This window comes from Plectropomus leopardus, chromosome 3 (genome assembly GCF_008729295.1).
Source record: "Plectropomus leopardus isolate mb chromosome 3, YSFRI_Pleo_2.0, whole genome shotgun sequence".
Lineage (NCBI taxonomy): Eukaryota > Metazoa > Chordata > Actinopteri > Perciformes > Serranidae > Plectropomus > Plectropomus leopardus.
This window is the reverse complement of record NC_056465.1, coordinates 18691038-18711801: the sequence shown is the minus strand read 5'-3', so window position 1 is coordinate 18711801 and position 20764 is coordinate 18691038. Positions and strand designations below refer to the sequence as shown.

Below are 20764 nucleotides of genomic sequence, written 5' to 3'. Positions count from 1 at the left end.
AGGACAACACAGCCTATTTGAAGAATGGTGAATCGCCTAACATGTACAGATACAAAATGCATTTAAACTGGATTACTGTGGAATACAGAATGTTAATGTTAACTGTACTGGTATTAGTATGAGTACNTAATGTAAAGGACAACACAGCCTATTTGAAGAATGGTGAATCGCCTAACATGTACAGATACAAAATGCATTTAAACTGGATTACTGTGGAATACAGAATGTTAATGTTAACTGTACTGGTATTAGTATGAGTACACCAGGTAATGAGTAAGATTAACTGTAAAATATGAAACCAAAGTATATCAGTATATGATTCCTTAACTCTTCATCTTGACAGAGTTTTCAACCAGCCTATACTTCAAAAACATAAGTGTTTTTCAATTTTAAAAATTCAAACAGGGCCAATATTAGCACAACCACTCATGCAACAGCTGTAGTGACTTTCTGAACAGCTCTGTGTATATTCAAGAAATGCTAAAGTGAAACTATTGCTAATTGTATCATTGTTGATCATTTATTCATGAAAAAAACATGTTTTCAGCAAATGTTATAGTTGTAATATTATAATTAATGTGAATCTGCCATTTCCAGTTTAAATAGTAAAATAAGACAAAAAGTTTTTGTACTGTTGCTATTTGTTACACCTTTGTGTGCAGCTATTAGAGAAGGGGTTTGGGGGATTGTAGGATGAACAGAAGCAACTGGCGATGCAGGGAGGACGCAGACTGAGGCAAAATGGTTGTATTTAGTGGGAATGCACTGTAAGCAAGTTCCTAAAATCCAATTATGACTTTTGGTTTTGGTGTGCCACCCCAAGAATTTTAGTTTTCACAAGTGGTTTCACAAGTTTCTCTGAGCCACCACTGGCCATGCGGCCTACTAGTAGAGCCCTATTTGTTGGCCTATATTGGTTACATCTTGGCAACTTTGCATGATAAAAGTATGCTGAATTTAATATTAGCAGTTTCTCTTTGCAATGTGCCCATGAATGTCCTGACATCTGTCACTGAGTTGCATCAGCATGGAAGAAAAGTTTAAAATGTGACGTTCAGGCAAGTTTTAGTTTTGGTAAATCATGCAGAGGATGTACAGCTTTGTTTTGTTGTTTTTTTGTTACTGATTTAGATTTAAACATACTTTAAAAATATGTTCAAACAATTTCTTTTATAAATGTGAATCACCAAAGTACTATGAAATGAAAATGAATGACATACATATGAGTCCATGAGGTGTACGTTGGAATTCACAGACACATTTACAGCCAGTTTGTGATTTGCTTGGAATGGCTTACTGGTGAACTATCAGACAAGATGACAGATTCAGGAGCAGCTTGCACTCCTTGAGAAAGGATCCAGTCTAATGCTTTAAGCCTGTCCAATGATGTAACATTGCTTCATTCTCAGTGGCTCTTTTGGAGTTTCTTTGCTGACACAAAAGATTTTCTTTGTTGCTCTATACTGACCCTTCTCTGCTAATAAGGCACTGTGGGGATGACCCTTAGCCAAAGGTTTGATCCTTCAATTTCATTCTCATGTGGTTCAAATTACAGAGAAAACAACAGTGGGTTGTTTCTCAGCTGAGAGGAAGTGATGCCCACAGTCATGTCCTGGAAAAGTGTGGCTGAAGACATGACCTCAAAACAATTGCTAGGCTGACCCATGGAAGCTTAAAATTGGGAAGGCGGTATGTCAGAGACTCTGCAGTAGTTGTGCTATCTTGACATCTTGTACCACTCTTGTGACTTTTATGGTGAAGGAACCCACTGAGAGACTGAATGTTTTTGTTCATGACAAAAGCCTGGGAGGAAAGCCAGGAGTGATTCCTATTTTGTCCCACACCACTATCTCTCCAAGAAATTCCATAAAAAAATGTAATTGTCACCTGGATTCACTTTTTTGGAAAGAAGCATCAAATATCATTTACTTCACTGGAGTCGCTGTGAGGTGGCAAGTACACCAAGAGGAGCAGTGAAAAGTTGAGTGCTGAGTTTTGTATTTTTGTGTTTCTTAAAATAATCGTGGCAGTGATTACGTTGTCACCACAATGTAACTATAAATACAATTTAGTCATGCACAAACTTAATTTCTAGGACACGTGTGAAGTCACAGTGAGTGAATACTGTCTTGCAGTATTAGATATTTTGTCAGAAAACAAATGACCTAATTGACAGTTATCATTTTACTGATTTGTTCAGAATCAGTTTGGCAACTAGCAAGATGAACAACATTTTCTCATAATATTAATAGAAGATGTAAGGGGCTGTTCAGATGCCGTATTTTTGGGGGGGGGTTGTTTGGCTTTTTTTGTACCCTTAAATTTATTTTCCTCTAAAGATGTGTGGAAAGGGAGCAGCGCAGGTTACATGTTGTGTAGAGGAACAACCACTCACAACCATTATATCTCTTTCCTTTCTTCCATAAATATTAATCTACATAGAGGGGAAGCTAACCATTTTATTGCAGGGCTACCACAAGCTGTGTGACCTGTCCCATGGACAATAAAATCAGTAAGTGAGGGTGTGGCCACAACAAATATGGATAACTAGGAAGACTCACTACTTCCAATGATATAGATGTGAAGCGGTGCCATTCATGGAGCCTAGTAGGATTTCTGGTACTGCCACCCGTGGAGGTCCACTGTGCAGCTTTGTAGGCACAAAAAGGACTTGGTTAGATTTAGGGAAAAATCATGATTTTGGTTAAAATAAGTAATTTGTTAAGGTAAGGGGACCATCATCGTCATGGTTACGATAATAAACATTTAAAATACAACGATGACTGTTGGTTGGAAACAGGAAATGAACAGCATTCTCCCATGTGAAAGTCTAACATTTGGTCAAATGTGGGCAAAGGAAAGTGAGCGTTAGGAGGCCATATTTACTGGAAACAGTGGCACCGCTTCAGACCCAATATAAATGAAGGTCAGATTATTAAGTTCAATAATATATGATGACACTGACAATAATAAAGTGACACTGAATCAAACTACAATGATTATATTATTATTACATTATTATAATTATTATATATTTACCACTCAGATGAAACAATTGATAATACTGAATACTGACTAGTCATACCAATAATTCAAGATACTGTCCAGAGCTTTCGTCCACATTCCAAGGACATCACAATCACTTCTTTCATAATATAAATTTGCATTAATGCATGCATTTTTAAGGTTCTGTGTGAGTGCATATTGATAGGTGGTTGATAGTGTTTCACTCAGCTTTGCCAGACATTTTATAACTCTGTCTTCCAATGCTAATAATCAAAAGTGTTTCCGTCTTCTCAAAATGTTATTTCTGTCAAAGCTCATCTTTTCTGAATCACCATATCTTTACTTTTCTACAATGAAGGACACTGTTATTGAATCAAATCCTATTGAATCTGTCCTGGGGATTTGAGGTAATGGCTGTGCTGAGACAAAAAGTATCTTTTTTAATTTAATGTTCTACATCAGTGAACAACAATTTGGTCACCTGATTGTTAATGCATTTCTTACAGTATGTGAATCCTCATTGTTTAAATAAAGAAACTAGATTGCCTCTAGCATAGTGTTCAAGGTAACAGAATGAATGTTGTGTTTCTGCACTTGTTCTTGCTACACAATGGGACCAAAACACTTACAACATTACCCAACACAGTAAGGACATTTTTGGAAAATTATGTTGGCCAGTCCTTACCTCTTCGATGGCTAGTTTTAGGGTTTAGACTTGACTAGACTTTAGATGTGTGTGTGTGTGTGTGTGTGTGTGTGTGTGTGTGCGCACATAAAACATAACGAGCTTTAGATGTGTAACAGTGTACACTTATGAGTTCCTGTAACTCTAGATGTATGCATATTCATGTTTTATAAATGATCTCACTTTATTGTGAATCAGTTTGACACTGCTCATAACTTCCAGTGTCCTTTTTATTTTCCACCCAAAAGCGACTTGGGCGCCTTTGATTCTGATAGTTTATGTTAAGGTTCTGATATACAAATTCACAGTCAGGAAGAGACACTGATGAGCCCATTGGATGAGTTAACAGGATGGCGCTGTGGCTCATTTTGGAAGCAGAGCTTGTGCCATTAACAATAAACTCCGGTAGTGGTTGTGTGTTACTTAACCAAAACCACAAGCACAAACCTCCCAGAGCTTTAAACATTAAACAAATCATATCCCTGCCTTGATCGCGTTTTCTCTATAAGGTTCTGATGAATAAAGTGTTGCAAGAGACCGCACATGTGTGTTCTTGCTTGTAGGACTTCATCTGAGGTTTTTGTATGGTTGGATGTCCTTTTTTGTAAACATGCTGTTGGAATTCATGGATCTGTGTGTATTTTCACAAGACATTTTTATGCAAAATGTATTTCAAATTCTGGTTTATTGCTGGCGCATTATGAAACAAACATAAGTTCATTGACTGCTTTGTGTCCTGTCTCTGTTCCCTCCCTGACTGCACCAAGCCAATCTAAGCAATTAGCTCAGCATGCCCATGAAGATGACTTTGGAGGGGAATTTTCTCTTGGTAAGCCACATGGCTTTTTGAAAGCTTGGAGACATCATTTAACTGCTCAGAGATGGGGTCAGTCGCTCCACTGTCCTCCTCATGTGGGCGAGAGGAGCCAATCAGACTGACATTACTCTGCTGACAGCATGTGTTTGTTGGTCTGAGAGCAGCTGCGGGGCACTCTCCTTGACTCCTCTCCATGTGTTTTAGATAAGTACAATACAGTTGCACTTCTTCTTGAACTTTTATAAGAGTTGGACAAATTCAGCAGTAGTTGCATCCAGGAAAACAATAAGTACAACTATTTGCTTGATTCTCTATCACCTAATTTCTCTCTTTATAAATTTCAATAATACTTTTACCATATGCAGTACTAAAAGCCATCCAACTGGCATGAATAAATGGTCATTTATCAACAATATGCTTACGATTCACTAACATTAATACTGTATCCATCTTCTTTGGCAGCGCTAACATGTTGGCCAAAAGGTCCTACTGCGTCAACACCCAAAGGGAAAAAGAAACTTCTGAGTAACAAGAGAAAGTACTTTATTTGTCTTATAAAATGTCTTGGGGACACGGGCGATGAAACCATTAAACGGTTATGGGAGATGTAACCCCGCTGACACTGATGGTATCAGGGATAAGTGGGAGGGGAAAACACCAGGGACAGACCATGTGAAACTCAACCCACCCCTGAGAGCCCTGCTGTTCACCCTGACGTCCACGCATCAGGGAAATCAAGTCCCTGAAATTCCACTCTGCCCCTCCATCTACCTCCCCTCCCTTCACTTTCTTTTCCCTCAGTCAATCAGGATGGGGTCCAAGTCTCCCCACAATGGCCGCCACCAGACCCGCTCACTGTTCAAGCTACCATTTCCAACCCCATTCTCCCGCTGACTAATTAGTGTTATGGTTAGTTAGCATTTTTGGCAGGCCGAGGGGTTCCCTGTGACATTATGTCTAAAGCACTTGTCAAAACAGCGGTTGGAGGAGCCGTGCTGGCCTGCCGACTGGGGAGGCTGAGGCAGCAGCAGGGGTTGGTGGTGGTGGAGGGGAGGCAGCCAAAGAAATTGCGGGTGGGCGGGAGAAGGGGAGAGAGCCTGGCGTCTCAGGCAAGGCCCTGACAGCTCCAGTCTCCAGGCTCCCTGCCCACAAACAGCACCGGCCAGACAGGCAGCATTAGCTGAGTTTGGCTGAAGCTAACTGCAGTATGCAAACTTGTGCCTGCTGCTCAGAAGAAATCCTCTCCCCTCCCTACAAATCAGGTTATAGATGTTCAAGTATTGCAGAGCACAAGCTCGGTTGCAGTCATCATTTGATATCTATCTCAGACTGTACGGAGAAAAATAGAGGAGGAATACATTAACCCGTTCAGAACCCAACTATGTTCCAAGCACAATAAAATAAAAAATGTTGCTAAGATGGATTTCTACTCTAAATGCACTCATAATTCATTAGCACTTTTTCTTTCAAATTTGGATACCTTTTTATATGTTTTTATTCTGTCCAATCTAGTGGACTAAAAATCTTAATGTAGAAATGGCCTAAATGAAGATCTTAATAACATTAACATTTTCAAACATTACATTACACACACACACGCACACACACACACACACACACACACGTGTATATATATATATATATATTTTCTGAAATATATCCTGAAAATAGTATTGGAAAACCTCCAGAGATGAATATTCTGTGAACACAGGCTAATGAATAAGATGCATTATAAGATGAATATATTCTTAGAAATCAAAACAAAGCAGTGATTCTCTGTTTAAACTGTATTTCTTCATTTTTCATTGACATTCAGATCCGCCGTCCGTTCAAATGGATGGATAATATATATATTTTTTAAATCCTTTGTAAAAGCTGTAAATCTTTCATATGATTTTTCGACATGAATAAATACTATAATATCTCACATTTACTTTAAAGACTGTTTAAACATAAATAATGTATTTTAATAATATGATTTATAGACTGTTAAGTGCCACGCACTTTCTGCTTTCCCCCAGTCGGCCATGCTCTGCTACAGTCGTTGATGTTTAACCCTGTAATTCACTTGCATTTGAGTAGAGTCAGATGATAGTAATCATGGAATTAGACATCCTAGAAAATGTATGTCCATTGGAATGGGGATCTGAATGGGTTCAAATTTCCTCCTTCCTTCTTCTCTTTCCTCTCTCTGTATCAATTTAGACCCTGCGCTGGTGTTTTTGCAAATGTCTTCAATTTGCATGGAGTCGTACCCCCTGCTTGCTGCCCATTTACCTCTGATCTTTGATCTTAGTTTCCCCGCCGATAAGCTATCACTCATTTCAAAAGGGAGACCCGTCTGTAATGTGGTTTGTTGTGAGAGTCTCTGGGTGTTGTGGGCTCCAGAGTGAGGATAGTTTATGCATTCCCTCATCCAGGCAGTTAGGAGCTTACACAGAGTATAAAGATAACAAGCTCAGAAATCAAGATGGATGAAGAGACCAAATGCCTTTAAATAAATGGTTATGATGGCAAAATGTTATTAAATTAATAGGGCAAATTAGATGAAGTAGTTAGAGGTTCGTTTCTTCTTTTATCACTCTTTTCATACTTTATTGAGTTTGAAATGGTTGCTTTGGGTGCCTGTGGAGCTACTGTAGGATTCTGAGCAAGAAGTAGGGCTGGCCATAATTCAAAATTCGGCTCTGATTTGAAGTAATTTCATGCAGGGTGAGAGAGGTGGTATTAATAATATTCATTTTAATTTTCATTCTTAAAGGTAACAAATTTACTATTATGATGAGTTTACTGCATCATAGTGTTCATTGCTCATGTGTGACTTGCCAAATATATCTTTTCACTATTTCCTGATAATTAATTAATTTTTGTGTGAATTCTAACAAGGTAATTACTGCACACATGCATATAAAAAGCAGCAGAGAGGAAAAGAGTGCATACAAAAACAGATGTCTCCATGTGCGAGAATGTAATTACAAATGACATCATCAATTGCGTTGTTTTTTGTAGTGACAAGACTGATGTATTGTCGATGCGCATATTTAATATTAGTGAATTAAAACTTAATAGGTATCAATCCTGAAACTCCCCATAATTATGACCACTCAAAATTCTGAAGCCATTTTAATGTCCCATTGGACCAAAAGCCCAATTCTCCATGACCTCGTTATCCCAAAAACAAACACCCATTGCTCTGTTGTCCTCTCTCTGAAAAAACACATTCAATGCAGTTAGACAACCTAGTTGCCAGTAAATATGTTTCCATTGCACGTTTTAGCAAACCGTGGATACAATACATTTGTCGACAGTGCTGTGGATGTGTGGTGGAGTTTAGGCACAAAAACACCTTTGTTATGTTGAAAAAACACCCTTGTTTGGTGGCACAAAAGTTGTTGGAAAAGCAGGAACGGGTTGGTGAAAAACGCCCCGGCTCAGTGGCTCAAATGCCGCTGTTAAAGTTTTAGCAATGGCCACTTGTTTATGGGATAACAGGCTGCCTGAGAAATGAGCTTTAGGTCCAGTGGGACACTTTTTGGACTAATGGGGCTTCTGAATTTTTGGCTGTCGGAACAATGGCATGACACCACAAATGTGCCCTCTCCTGGTGATGGAGTGGAGTACTTTTTAATCCAAAATCCAAGAACTATGCAGCCTTTAGCAACACAGATGCACTAATGTAAAAAAAAAGAAAAACAAAGAAAAGCTGGCAGCAAAAACATTAAAAAAAACAAATCGAACCACATACACAACATTGCATGAGCACGACGATAAACATGACAATTTTTTGATTTTATGCTGTAGACAGGAGTATGTACATGCAGTTGTTAGTTTTTAGCTTGGGAATTAAGTGTTTCAGAAGCTCACCTAATTGGGGTAATAAACAATTATCACTGTGTAGGTGATTTTTAAATGCCATACCATGATGTCATCACAGCCACAATCCTCTGCCAGCACGTAACTGCCCAAAATTCAACCCCTTATCCTCCTGACCTGCTCCCCCTTTTCCTGAGTCCGGTATTTATTTGAAAAGTACAGTCTACTCTCGTTGATTTATGGCTTTTAAAAAGGAGGGTTTATGGTATCCCTGCCAGTTAAATGGCTCCCAGGGTTGCAGTTTTTTGGGCTGGAAGCTAACTCTCTCTCAGACAAGACCATTACTCGTCATCCTTCCACACAGCACAGTGCATTCACAAGTTCACTTTCTCAGACTGACTCTAAGTACCTGCACACCCCAGATTACACTTTTCTTGCATTTTCCATCCAGCACAGGATGCAGACTTCAGTACAAAGTTCCGTTTCCTTTGAAATCTCCTCAGAAGCATTCCCTCGTCCCTCTGGATGTGGTGCTCATATCAAGCTTGAAGTTTTCTTTATGTCTTTGAGTCCTCGCAAGTGGCATTAGAAAAGGAGGCAGGTTGCATGTCAGCATTTTCCATCCCTGACCCACAGTTTGATTTCACACTACACACTGTTTCACTAAATACGCCTACTGAGGGCAGAGCACATGAGCCAAAAAGCACTCATGCATTCTTATTCAGACTGGTTTGTTTGTCCGTTCATCCATACTCTCCACACGTACAGACATCCACTGCTATGATTCACAAACTCCATTCCAACTTCTTGTAGCTGCAGACTTTGTTACAGTGGAATCCATACGCAGTGAAGAGGCTGTTCATGAGCTCCACAGGGCAGAGGAGCTCATCAATAATGCAGCAGAGAGAGAGGCTGATGGCTGGGTATGCAGGAGCGGAGCATCTGCCCTCAGGGCTTGGAGGTCTGGTCAGGCCCTGCAGGCAGAATGATAGGCTGGTGCCCTCAGGGCACCGGACCACTGACACCAGCATCACCTGAGGAAGCTGAGTGAAAAGCCCTGCTGTTTGGATTAGCCCTGCGAGATTTAGTGTGTGTGCGCTTCTGCATGTGTGTGTGTGTGCGAGTGTGTGTGTGTGTGTGTGTGTGTGTGTGTGTGTGTGTGTGTGTGTGAGAGAGTGTGTTTCTTGATGTGTTTGTTTTTGTGTGTGTCGGAGCTGGGTACTAAGAGAACTGTGTACTATCAGTAACCATTAGCACCTCTGATTATTATCGCTGTGGTTTAATGCTGAGCGGCAGGCTGAGATGTAGATAAATAAACATAAAGGCACACTCACTGATAACAGCAGATGCTTGTGTACGCACAGATGAGTGAGGCTTTCTCGGAAAACTGGGCGACTAGCCAGGCAGAAATCTTTCTTTTCACTAGCACTACCAGCCAATTTCCAACACTAATATCACTGCATAATGTCACACAGCACATAGAAGCCCTCTAAAATTCATCATCAAGTCTAATAGCCCTTTTGATCTCAAAGCATATTTCATTTCGCTTGATATCAAAGAATTGTCAAGTTGTTACAGTCCGTTTTCATCTACAATCTGACATTACGTCCACTCTAACCAAATTGCGTGGAAGATGCTACTTTTTTTTACCTAACCAGCCTCTGGAGACCCTCATATATGCTTAAATCTAACATCATTTTAAGTCCACACTGGTGCGTAGCCATGCCAACATACCAAATGCACCTGTTTTGTCATTGGGCCTTCACATCTAACTATGATATGTTAGGTTTCCTCCTGTATATGTTGATGTTCTGGATTTACTCTTGTGTCTTATGAAATTACACTTCCATTTTCACAGGAAATGCACAATTTCTGCTTATTACATTCATACAGTCTTTTTTAAAATACACATACAAAAAACAGTACTTTCTTTATACATGGTTTGGTTTAGAATAACGCATTAACATTCTCATAGCAAGCAAACAATGGACTCCCAGGTGAAAGTTCAGGGTTTGTTGGACTTTCACACTGGAGTGCCTCAGGAGGTAGAGCCAGTTGTCCACTCATCAGAAATTTGGCATGTCGAAGTATCATTGTGCAAGATACTGAATCCCAATCGGCTCCCGTTGGCTGTTAGATTGGTGTGTATGTGCCTCAAAAATTTAGTAGCAGGTGGCACTTTATAAATGTGTGTGTGGATGGGTGAATGTGACTCATAGTATGAAAGCACTTTACAAGGTTGAACAACCAAAGTTCTACACAAGTGCAGGTCCATTTACTATTTACCATTTACCACCTCCGCTCCCACCCGCCCTATAGAGCCTTTCCATCTCTTTATATTATGATAATTTGGCGGTGGTATAACAAATAGTCACTGCCCGCCGCGTATCAAACCAGCACACAAGGTACCGCTTTGTATTGTTGTCTGACACTGACACCACAAACATTTGACCACTTTGAACCTGCCTGTTTTGCCAAGGTTTAAAGAGTGGAGCAGAGTGGAGTAAAACAAACGACAATAATGGATGATGAGAGAAGACGTCCATTTAAAACAGCCTTGATTGCAGTGTTTATCTTGTCTGTACTGCTTGTTATTGTTGTTATTATTCTTACTAGTTTCAGCATACCTCTTGACAATGCTTGACAACAGCATTAATCTCACCAATGGTTCTAATTGGCAAAGTCTGAGTCTTTTTTTTTTTTTTTTTTTTTTATTGAAAACTGAGAAACCACTGATTCATGTTGCAATTCCATGTTGCAATTCCTTGTTGCAATTCCAGATGAATCAGTCAATTCAGGAAAGTAGGCACATTCAAAAGTCCAGACACAGGTAATATTTCCTTTGATAAAGCAGCTTAAAAAACTCTGGATATTCTCAACTTCTTCCACTATTGTGGTGCATGCAAACCTCTGATTGCTTGACCGTGTCAAACAGATTCAAAGTGGCCATAAATCACGTAAAAATATGAGTTTTGATTTCTCTGTACCTTCTGTGTTTCTTACTAACAAGGCATCTCCACAAACAGAAACACAATCTAACCTCAAAATTTCCAAGAGGAAAACCCCAATTCCTCCAATACCAGAACTATGCCGGGTTATCTTACCGAGGTTCCCTGCTCTGTGTGATTGCTGCTAGCTGTAATTACGTCCAACACTAACCAGGATCAGGCTGTCCACAAGATGGTTGTGCGACACCCATGTGGTTTGGAACTGTACTCCTCCTAAGAATCCTTGCCTGGGAAGTAACCCCACCACAATTTCTCCTCTCCCCATGACATCCATATATCCCCAAATTACAGGAATGCTCCTGTGAGTGTGAGGGCATGTTGGGTTTGAGCGCCAGACATTCGCAGTTCAATCTCTGTCTCTGACACCACTGTTAGAGTAAAGGATGGTGGAATTTGATTTAAACCTGCAGGTGGTTACAGTGCAGCGGCTGTAGAACATATTATCGCTGGTGTGATCCTGCTTTAGCTCCCCATCTTCATCCCCTCCTCCCACCAGGCAGAATGACATTTATAGGGTCCCGTGCAGTGGTCTGTGACCGTGAAAACCATCGCTGCTCTTGAGTGCACATCTTACCCTTCCTGCTCCACAGTATGTCATTCAGATAGTGGAGTATGTGGGGATGGAAAGTCCACATGGCAGAGCAGAACGGTTGACTGACGTGCGTGGTCTGCTATAACTCAAAATATGGAAATGTGGGCTGCAAGCTGATTTTACATCAGTGACCTGTGAAAACATATATGCAAATTGTTTTACTTCTGTGGTGTTCTTATGCTCTGGTCTATTTTTTTCTGTTACTTCAACACATATTTAGACTCCCCTCACAAAATATATTTACTTCATGAAAATCCATTTACAAAATAAGACAATAACTATCACATGGTAAATCCATAATAATTACCTTAAATGTGATGTCATATTTTTGACACTTTAAACCAAATGTTGAATTTTTATGTTTTGTTTTTTTTTTTTGTTGTTGTTTTTTTCAAATTGATCAGTACATGTGTTGCTTTCAGCTCTTAACTGTCATTGTCCCTGAGTCATATCTTATATGAAGGGAGAGGGGTCAGCATGAATCGCTGTCTGCAACTGTGTCTTTTTTGATAACACCACTGTGGGGCAACAAAGCCAGAAACTTCAGATTTTACACACCAACATAGCCCTGCTCCCATCTTGTCAAAGGTTTTTTTAGAAAACAAAAAGGCATTTAACAAGCGTAAACTATACATTTAAAAATAGGAGTTTATTTTTAAAAGACACAACTATATTAGTTGTGTTTCTCTATAGACATTAGGTAGTATATGACTTGCTACTTTAAACACAATCGTGGAGCTGCTTTAGTTTTAAGATCCTCTCAGTGCATGTTCTAAACTATAAAAGTACTTGATAAATAGGCTAGTAATAACTAAATGAATAATATAACATTACTTTGCAATTTTGAGTAATGATCTGTGGAAAAAGGTTGTTTTTTTTATCCTAAAATACATGTACTCCTTGCTCATCAGAAACACCCAGAATCAAATTTATTTCAAAACTTTAACTGCTGATGAAACTGACAAAATGTCTTGTGCACAGACTCCTGCTCATATGGACATATGGATCTCCAACTGAGAGTCAAGGTGAACACAGAGAAACTTTCCATCGTCAGAAGATGAATGTGAAAATAAACTCAGCATATACATCATATGATACCCTGAAGGTCAAACATCCAAGTAAAGCCGCAATAAGCAATATACATTTTTTTGCATGGAGGTGGACTTCCAATGAAAAATAGTTACAGTGTCAAAGCAGCTTCCTAATCACTGACAGTAATAGTGGTAAGTTTTGCTGTCATTCTAGCAATGACAGAAAAAATAATAATAATAAAGATTAATTTTGCTCTATTGAATTAATTCTCAAGATGAAGTAACCCCATACTATCTTATAAGGTATCACTTCTTCTCAGTGCATGCTTACTCTAAAAGTAGCCCAACCTTCATATCATAAAATGTTTTCGACTTTGAAATATCATTTAAAATGTGTTGATCTGCATGGGAATTAATTTTGTTCAAGTAAAAATATTTTATGACTCGGCTGCTAAATTAAACGATTTAATGAAAAGGATGTTGTTTTTTTGAGAGAACATGCACTTCAAAGAGCATAAGTAATGCAGAGCCAGCGAACGCCTGTAATATTTCCCATTTGCTTGTAAAATGGAATAGATAACAAGCTGATATGGAATCAAAGCATGTTGCTGTTACTTGTAAGAGAGAAAGTAGACGAAAATTGGGGGGAAACAAGGGTTGTGGAATGTCTGGCAGTGTGTCTGACTGGTTGGCTGGTTGGTTAGCTGGTTGGCTGGCTCTGTAAATGTGGCTTTTCATATTTATACGTACAAGTCCGAAAAAGACACCCAAGAAACCACCGTCTCTTACCTCTCCACCCTCGCCACCACACCCCTAGCAGACACATGACTGCCTGGCAGACAAACATATGCCTATATCCTTACTCTTCTAGCTTTAAATTCCCATTACGACACACATATATACATTAACATACACATAAACATACTCAGCAGCCGCTCTCTTCACTCAACTCTTCTTTCACACACACACACGGGACTGATAAACCCCAAAGTACTCCTTTATCGTTTGCAGATATTTATTTTACACTGTTTATAGTTCTGTATGTCAAAATCATCAGGGAAAGTGTGCTCCAACATGTTGATTTAAGAGAACATTTACATAGTCCGCTCTCTTTCCTTTTGCTTCTTTGTCTCCCAGTTGCCCTCCTTAACCAGAACCACATTGACCCTGCCTTTGAACACAGCACACCGAGAGCAGATCTACATGTAGAAAAGAACTAAGTGGGTGCACGGAGAGCTGGGCTAAAGCCAAACTAATAACTGTACCGTATTAACAGGTCACAGAAAAGCCATGTTTTTAAATGTAGTGGGCTGAAGTCAAATAAACTAATGGTTTGCCATAAGCTTTGCCTGGTCCTCTGAGTGATTACCTTGTCAAAATGACTTGGTGAGTGTATCCATTCAGCTGCTGATGAAGCTATGAGAGGGGCTGCGTTGAGGTTTGCGCCCTCATTCTCAGCATGCTGTAAGCTAACTGCAATTACCTGAATGTTTCTGGTTAATTTGATAGACCAGAAATTTTTCTATTGCAAATTTCCCACAGCTACCATCCACCAGTCTTCTGTGCTAAGGAAAAATGAAAGTTTGAAACTGGATAGAGCTTTAATAAGTACTAAGTAAGATTCATACAGGCCCCATAGAACCAAAAGACCATAATATATCTGTGGGAGTGTGTTTGGGTTGTTAATCAATACCACCGATTTAACCAATAAAAAAGCATTTTATTGCTGGAAAGATGGTCTTTTCATAAAACTTCATAAACAAGTTATGCAGTTGATGCTATATGACCAAAGAAAACAGAGTTAAAGGGCTGTGGTATTTCCTTGTGCTCATGGGATAAAAAAATTACAACTACTAGAATGCACTGCACTTCACAGGAAACAATATGGCAGCCAACTGGAAACAAGTGATCTTGAATTACAAGTACACAGTAAGCTGAACTATATTTCTGAAAACATTTGAGGAGAGAAATAGGCACAAATTCACAAATTCTCATATTATAGCCAAAGTGTGTACTAAAATATGTTTATGAAGACATTTTAGGTGCAAAAAAGGCAGACGGTCACATAAAACCGGTTTATATTTAGCCTGTTTTAATTTAAAAGTTGTCAAATCCTGCTGCTTTGTTTGTCATTTCAGTGTCAGACACCAATGCCAAAAGCCACCTTTTGTTGTGGTATGATACGCCGCTGGGTGGCATCAGTTTGTAACAGCTAACAGAACATTTCATGGTGTTATGATACCGTGCTGGCAATATGATAGGTGGATGTGAGGTGTCATTCACAACGCCACTGGATGGCACCTGTTGCAACCACATATGCCGCTGGATGGAGTCAGTTTGAAATGCTGCTGGTGATGATGTTATATAATGAGGTGAATGGTCCCCATGGGTGAATGGGTTTATTTGGGTGGATGGGTCCAACAAACCCTGGACTTTAGTGTCTTTAATGACTTTAATGTTTGTTGAGTCCAGTATTTGCTTCCCATACGGAGGTAGAGACAGACCATGATAATGTTTTTGTAAACCTAACCATATGCTTTCTGGAATGCCTGCCGGCACTTTCACAGCAAATGCAGCAGGATATCTAGTGCGTGTGGAAGTCCACTGGCGAAGTGGCAATATGTGATGACTTGGGATGAGAAAGTGTTTGCACTTTCTAGTTTTACTATTTGAATAGGTCTGAGATTGGGAGAGAGAGAGAGAGAGAGAGAGAGAGAGAGAGAGAGAGGGGTGGGTCTTTCTTTTGATCTGCTTCCATATTTTGTCTGTAGTCGTGGACATCAAAAAAAATGGGAAGATTTCGTAGTTTACATTTAACGTACAGTGCAAACAGTAGATGTCTATAAGCTTAAGAATCTGGCCATATCTCTCTCTCTTTTTTTTTTTTTTTTTTTTGCAGCTGAATATGCAGTGAAAACATTATGCAAATTTAGTCCCAGCCTTTACTGACCCAATAACACAAGCAGAGAGGCTTCATATTTTTAACTATTCAAATCTGCACTTTTTGTTTTACTGTTTTAACGAGCACAGTTAATAGGCAGATTTTAATATGAAGAAATGTTGAGCGGGACTCTCCTGGGAAAGTTGGGTCAGGACTGATGTCAAAGCTTTAATCAGCAGCTGCAAACAAGAGGGCACTGATTAAGCTATTTGTCTTTAAAGAGAGAGGAAACTATGCACATACATGCACATCTGACACTTGATTCAATTAGGCACGCTTTCCTAAAAGACAGTAGTCATCTGACAGTACAGTTCATTAGAAGGGCAGAGTTAAGTAGATTTACAGTAAGTAGATTTGGCTCACAATCTTATTTTTTACAAAATTAAAACAAGTGAATAAGTAATCCTGCTCAACAACATCCCTCGTGGCTGGAGTGGCTGCTTAGACTTGTGGCCTTTTTGTTTGAGGGTCAATTGCTGTGACCATTAGATGTTCCCTTTGGGATTTTGATTTTATTGTGTAGTCTACAACAGCGCCGTTTCCTTCCTCACAGAGGTCAAAAGTTGGACCAACTTTGTGGGTACATAATGCTTTACCAATGAAACCCACTGGTTTCTGTGTGAATAACTGTACAGTGTATTGCACACATGTTTAAGTACAATAGGCAGTTTTAGTATTTTGTTTGTATCTGTGTGGTAAGCAGTGATTTTTTTTTCTTTGCACCAAGTTACATTGCGTATGGTAGCAGTGCATCAGTAGTTTGATGATTGTTTTCCTCTCGAGGAAAAAGCACACACACCACAGATGCACACAATACTTGTTTTGAATCCCTGAATGTTTATTCCAATCCTTCTCCTCTCTCAGTTTTTTTAATGCATGTTGTCAAGAAACAATAAAAGTTTAAATCGAAACAGAGCCTGCGCTTGGAGGAAAGTAATGGAAATCATTAGAGGACATCATTGTTCAATATTTGTGTGTGTGTGTGTGTGTGTCCATATAACTGTGTCTATGTGTGCATCTGTAATAACTTCCACAAGTATTAGACTGTGATGCATGTGTGGGCCTCGGTCACGTTGAGACACATGCACAGTTTACGTGCATCTGCACAATCTGTCTGTATACAGACTTTAAAAGAGAACAGTGTCCCCTGAGTTCCAGCCGTTACTCATAGTGCTAGAACTTTTTAATAGGAAACCGAGATTTGGCCCGGTGGAGACTCATGCACAGACAATAGCGCATTGATGCTAGCGCCGTGTCACTCCTACCTTCTCACTCCCTCTGCGCCTTTAGGTGCTGACAGACTGATAGGCAGCCATTGTTCCACATCTGAATCAGAGGAAGGCAAGCTGTGGCCTCTCCCCTGCTCTCCTGCTTCCCTCTTTTACTTCTCCATCCTGAACTCTCTTCATTCCTCACCCGTTTACACCATCTCCCTCTTTCTCCATGTACTGTAATATTTTGATTTCACAGATCTCCCCCATTTTTGCTTGCCCACTCATCTCCTGCTCTTTCCCCTTTGTGCTAGTTTCACTTCCTCCCTCTCATCTCACTGCTCACTGTCTCCAACCCCCCTCTCTGGCTCTTCCCCGCTGTGCATCTGTCATTCCCACTCTCTCTCCCTTTTTATCTCCCGACTGTACGTATCCATCTATTCGTGCCTGGAGTGCCACAAGCAACTTGGCAGGTCACATTCTTTGCTCCTCCATCTGTTGGCTTGATCTCCAATTTCACTTTATCGACATTGTCATCTCTTTTTCTACATTGTTTCGCCCCTCTCCCTCTGTCTTTGCGCTCATTCCGTCCGTCTGTGTCATCACCTTCATTTGTCCATGGGTCCGTCCGCTCTTATAACCTTCTCCACCCAAGGCACCCAGGGGACAAATCTGGGGTGACTTCATGGTGAAAAACACGCTCAAAGTTCAAAGCAAAGTTTGCTCGGCAGTGGCAATTTAAATCAAGGCATTATCTTCTAAAATTTTTCCTCAGTGGTGTCATGCTCTGATAATAGCCGCGGCACTTTGTGATAATTGGGGTGTTATCAAAATTCCACTGTTGTAACGACACCAGATATCCTGTGTCTTTAAAGTTTCCTGTTAATGCAAGCAGCAAAAAGAGGGTATTTCAGTGATAAAAGGATTAACTTCTTGGAGGAAACTGTCCATGAGTATATATATTTTATAGAAAATAATTTGAAAACTGGAAAAGTTGGAAATAAACATATTTGTTTTCTTGCAGAATCAAGTGGGAATATCAGTTGTATTTACTGGTTAGCCCTCTAAGCATTAAGAATAGCCCATTTAACACTACCGTTCAAGGTGGGAATATCGCACCATCGCCTTGCAGTTCTGTATAAAAGGCATCATCAAGGAATGGAGGGACAGTTGTGTCACCATTAAGCAGGCAACAGAGGTAGTAACAGTGCAACTGGACTGCTGGATTGTTTGCATTTTTTGTTGTTTTATTGCTGCCTTGTTTGCATCTGTTGCTTTTCTGAAAAGGACTTGGAAACCTTTTTTATAAAAGTGCGATAGAACAAAGCTACGTTTATTATGAATATTATCATCATTCCACTGAGTATTTTTGCCCATCAGTTTATATTTTTAGTTTTATCTTGGACCATTACTTTTGGACAGAGTCTGACTAGCACTTACTCTCTGTTTCCAATCTTTGTGCCAAGCTAAGCTAAATGACTGCTGGCTGACCATACAAACTTGTGCTTGCCTATTGATCTTCTTATCTAAAATAAGCTAACTAAACTGAGATAAGATTAGCTTAATTAATGAGTATTAAGCCCACTCTTACAAACTGAATGTGTGCTTTATGACCCTTTTAAATCAATTGTTTTGAATTGTGAGCCTTGACTCTTATTGTGCAAGAAGATTTATTAATAGAACTTTTTTTAATGTATTAATCATTTGCAGTCCACTGTAAGTGGTGGCAGTTACCTGTCAGTGTTCTTGCTGTTTCCTTTCCATATAGATCACTTGATACAATTTAAAATACAGTACATATTTGTAACAGCTGTTTCTAAGTATGTAATGGAGTCTCAGTGGAGAAAGCCTCACGCTTTCTATCCATGTTGCATTCTGGCATCAGGCCACTGAGTGGCAGTGTTATGTCACAGCTAACACTCAGACAGGCACCCACTGTGGCCACACAAACACACTCATACACACCTCCACACACCACTTCTTTCAAACCAGTTGGAAAGATATATGGACTGAATGTGGGACACACACAAACAAAGGAGGCACACGCAGACACACACACACACACACGCAGTAACAGAACAATCTTTTCTGTCTCTGACAGCACCGAGTGACACTTTACAATAACACTGTGGTCTGAGGGAAGAGAGGAAGTTGACTTAACGAAGTGTCTGGGAATGAAAGGTGGCCTGTCTCACTCGCTCACAAAAAAGGTCAAAGTGGAGCAGCCAGAACAGGCCAGTCTCTCAACCAGTGTGTCACACATTCGCTCATTCACTCTGAGATGTCATATGAACATTTAAAGAGTTCAAAATGAGGCAGATTGATTAAAAAAAATATGCTTACTTGTTCAAAATAATGTTCAGTACACCATAAAACTGTGTTTTGCATGTTTTTCAATGTTAAAGCCCTGAGCACATTATAACATGTTTTGTTTTCTTTACTCTTTCATCTGCCTTCTTACAACTTTTATGAATGCACCACGCCATTTCTGTTTTTAAAAATACATCCTGAAATTGCTGTAATTCTCATTTAATAATGGATTAATGCACTTTGAAAATGTTTGATCATTTGTATGATTGTAGATTTTCAAATCTCCCCCGAAGCCCATCATATCTTAACAATGCCTGACATTTGTTTTAAGGTGCTCACTAATCACCACTAAAAATGTGAGCCAAATATACTGCAACCACAACAAAACCCATAAAAGTCTCACATACACTGCCAGTCCTCGCATCAGAAGCTTTGGCAATTGATTTAATTTCAAACAGTGGAAACAGTGGCTCTGTCTGAAAATAAACAATGGCAGTAGTGCTGTTTTGAAAGTATTTTAAAAGCAAGTGCTCCACCATAAGAATGCCCACTCTTGCTTTATTTCACTGCATGCTCTGATTTCATTCAGCGCACACTCATCTCCTGCAGTATATCTTGGTTCACTTGGCTTCCATTTATGAAGAATGGAGGAGTAAGCCTGTTCCTGGCACACCAACACACCACGCACTGTATACATTCACTTCAGACAGAATCCTGTTAACTCCTTAAAGGTCCAATCCGTAAATACAGTGCAGTGTTGAAACACTGCAAGACTGCTGGCTGTGTTTACACAGTGATTTATTGCTTTGAGGACATTGCTTTCAGTGAAAGTTATTGTCTAAGCTTTAGATACAAGGACTCACAGGGTTTGGCGGCTCAACATGAATTTTGCATGTGTTTATATTGTGAACAGGGCTTTTACAGAATAGTAAAGCAGAGCTGAATTGTGGAAAACTGGATTGCATTGTTACTGTAAATATAGATGATAGGGCTATGTATGTAGATGGTAACAAAATAATATCAGATTAATATGTATACATATATATATATATATATATATATATATATATATATAACAAAAATGTTTGCATTGTCAGTGTCCTTATACCCAAATACAATGGATGGCAGATACTTTACAAACTACCAAAAAAAAAAAAAAACCAAAACATTCGGATTGGCTTGTCTATCATTCTTTCCTAATAATCATGGTTGTTTTTGAGGATTTATGGAAATTAGTTAAACGCAAGCTTTTCCAGACTTGTGTTTTAGCATGTGTAAATGTCAGTGGTGTAAAGTAACCAAGTAATGATACTTCACCACAGTACTCAAGCATTTTTCAGAGTATTTGTA

General features: G+C 39.5%; 1 long non-coding RNA gene across 1 annotated transcript in view; it reads left to right on the top strand.

Annotated features, from left to right (window-relative positions):
• LOC121941255 overlaps positions 1-14180 on the top strand; it is a 54062-nt gene extending 39882 nt beyond the window's left edge. Inside the window, exon 4 of the long non-coding RNA XR_006105733.1 lies at positions 14090-14180. This is a non-coding gene — a long non-coding RNA (uncharacterized LOC121941255). The remainder of the gene's footprint in view (positions 1-14089) is intronic.
• Positions 14181-20764: the final 6584 nt, after the last annotated feature.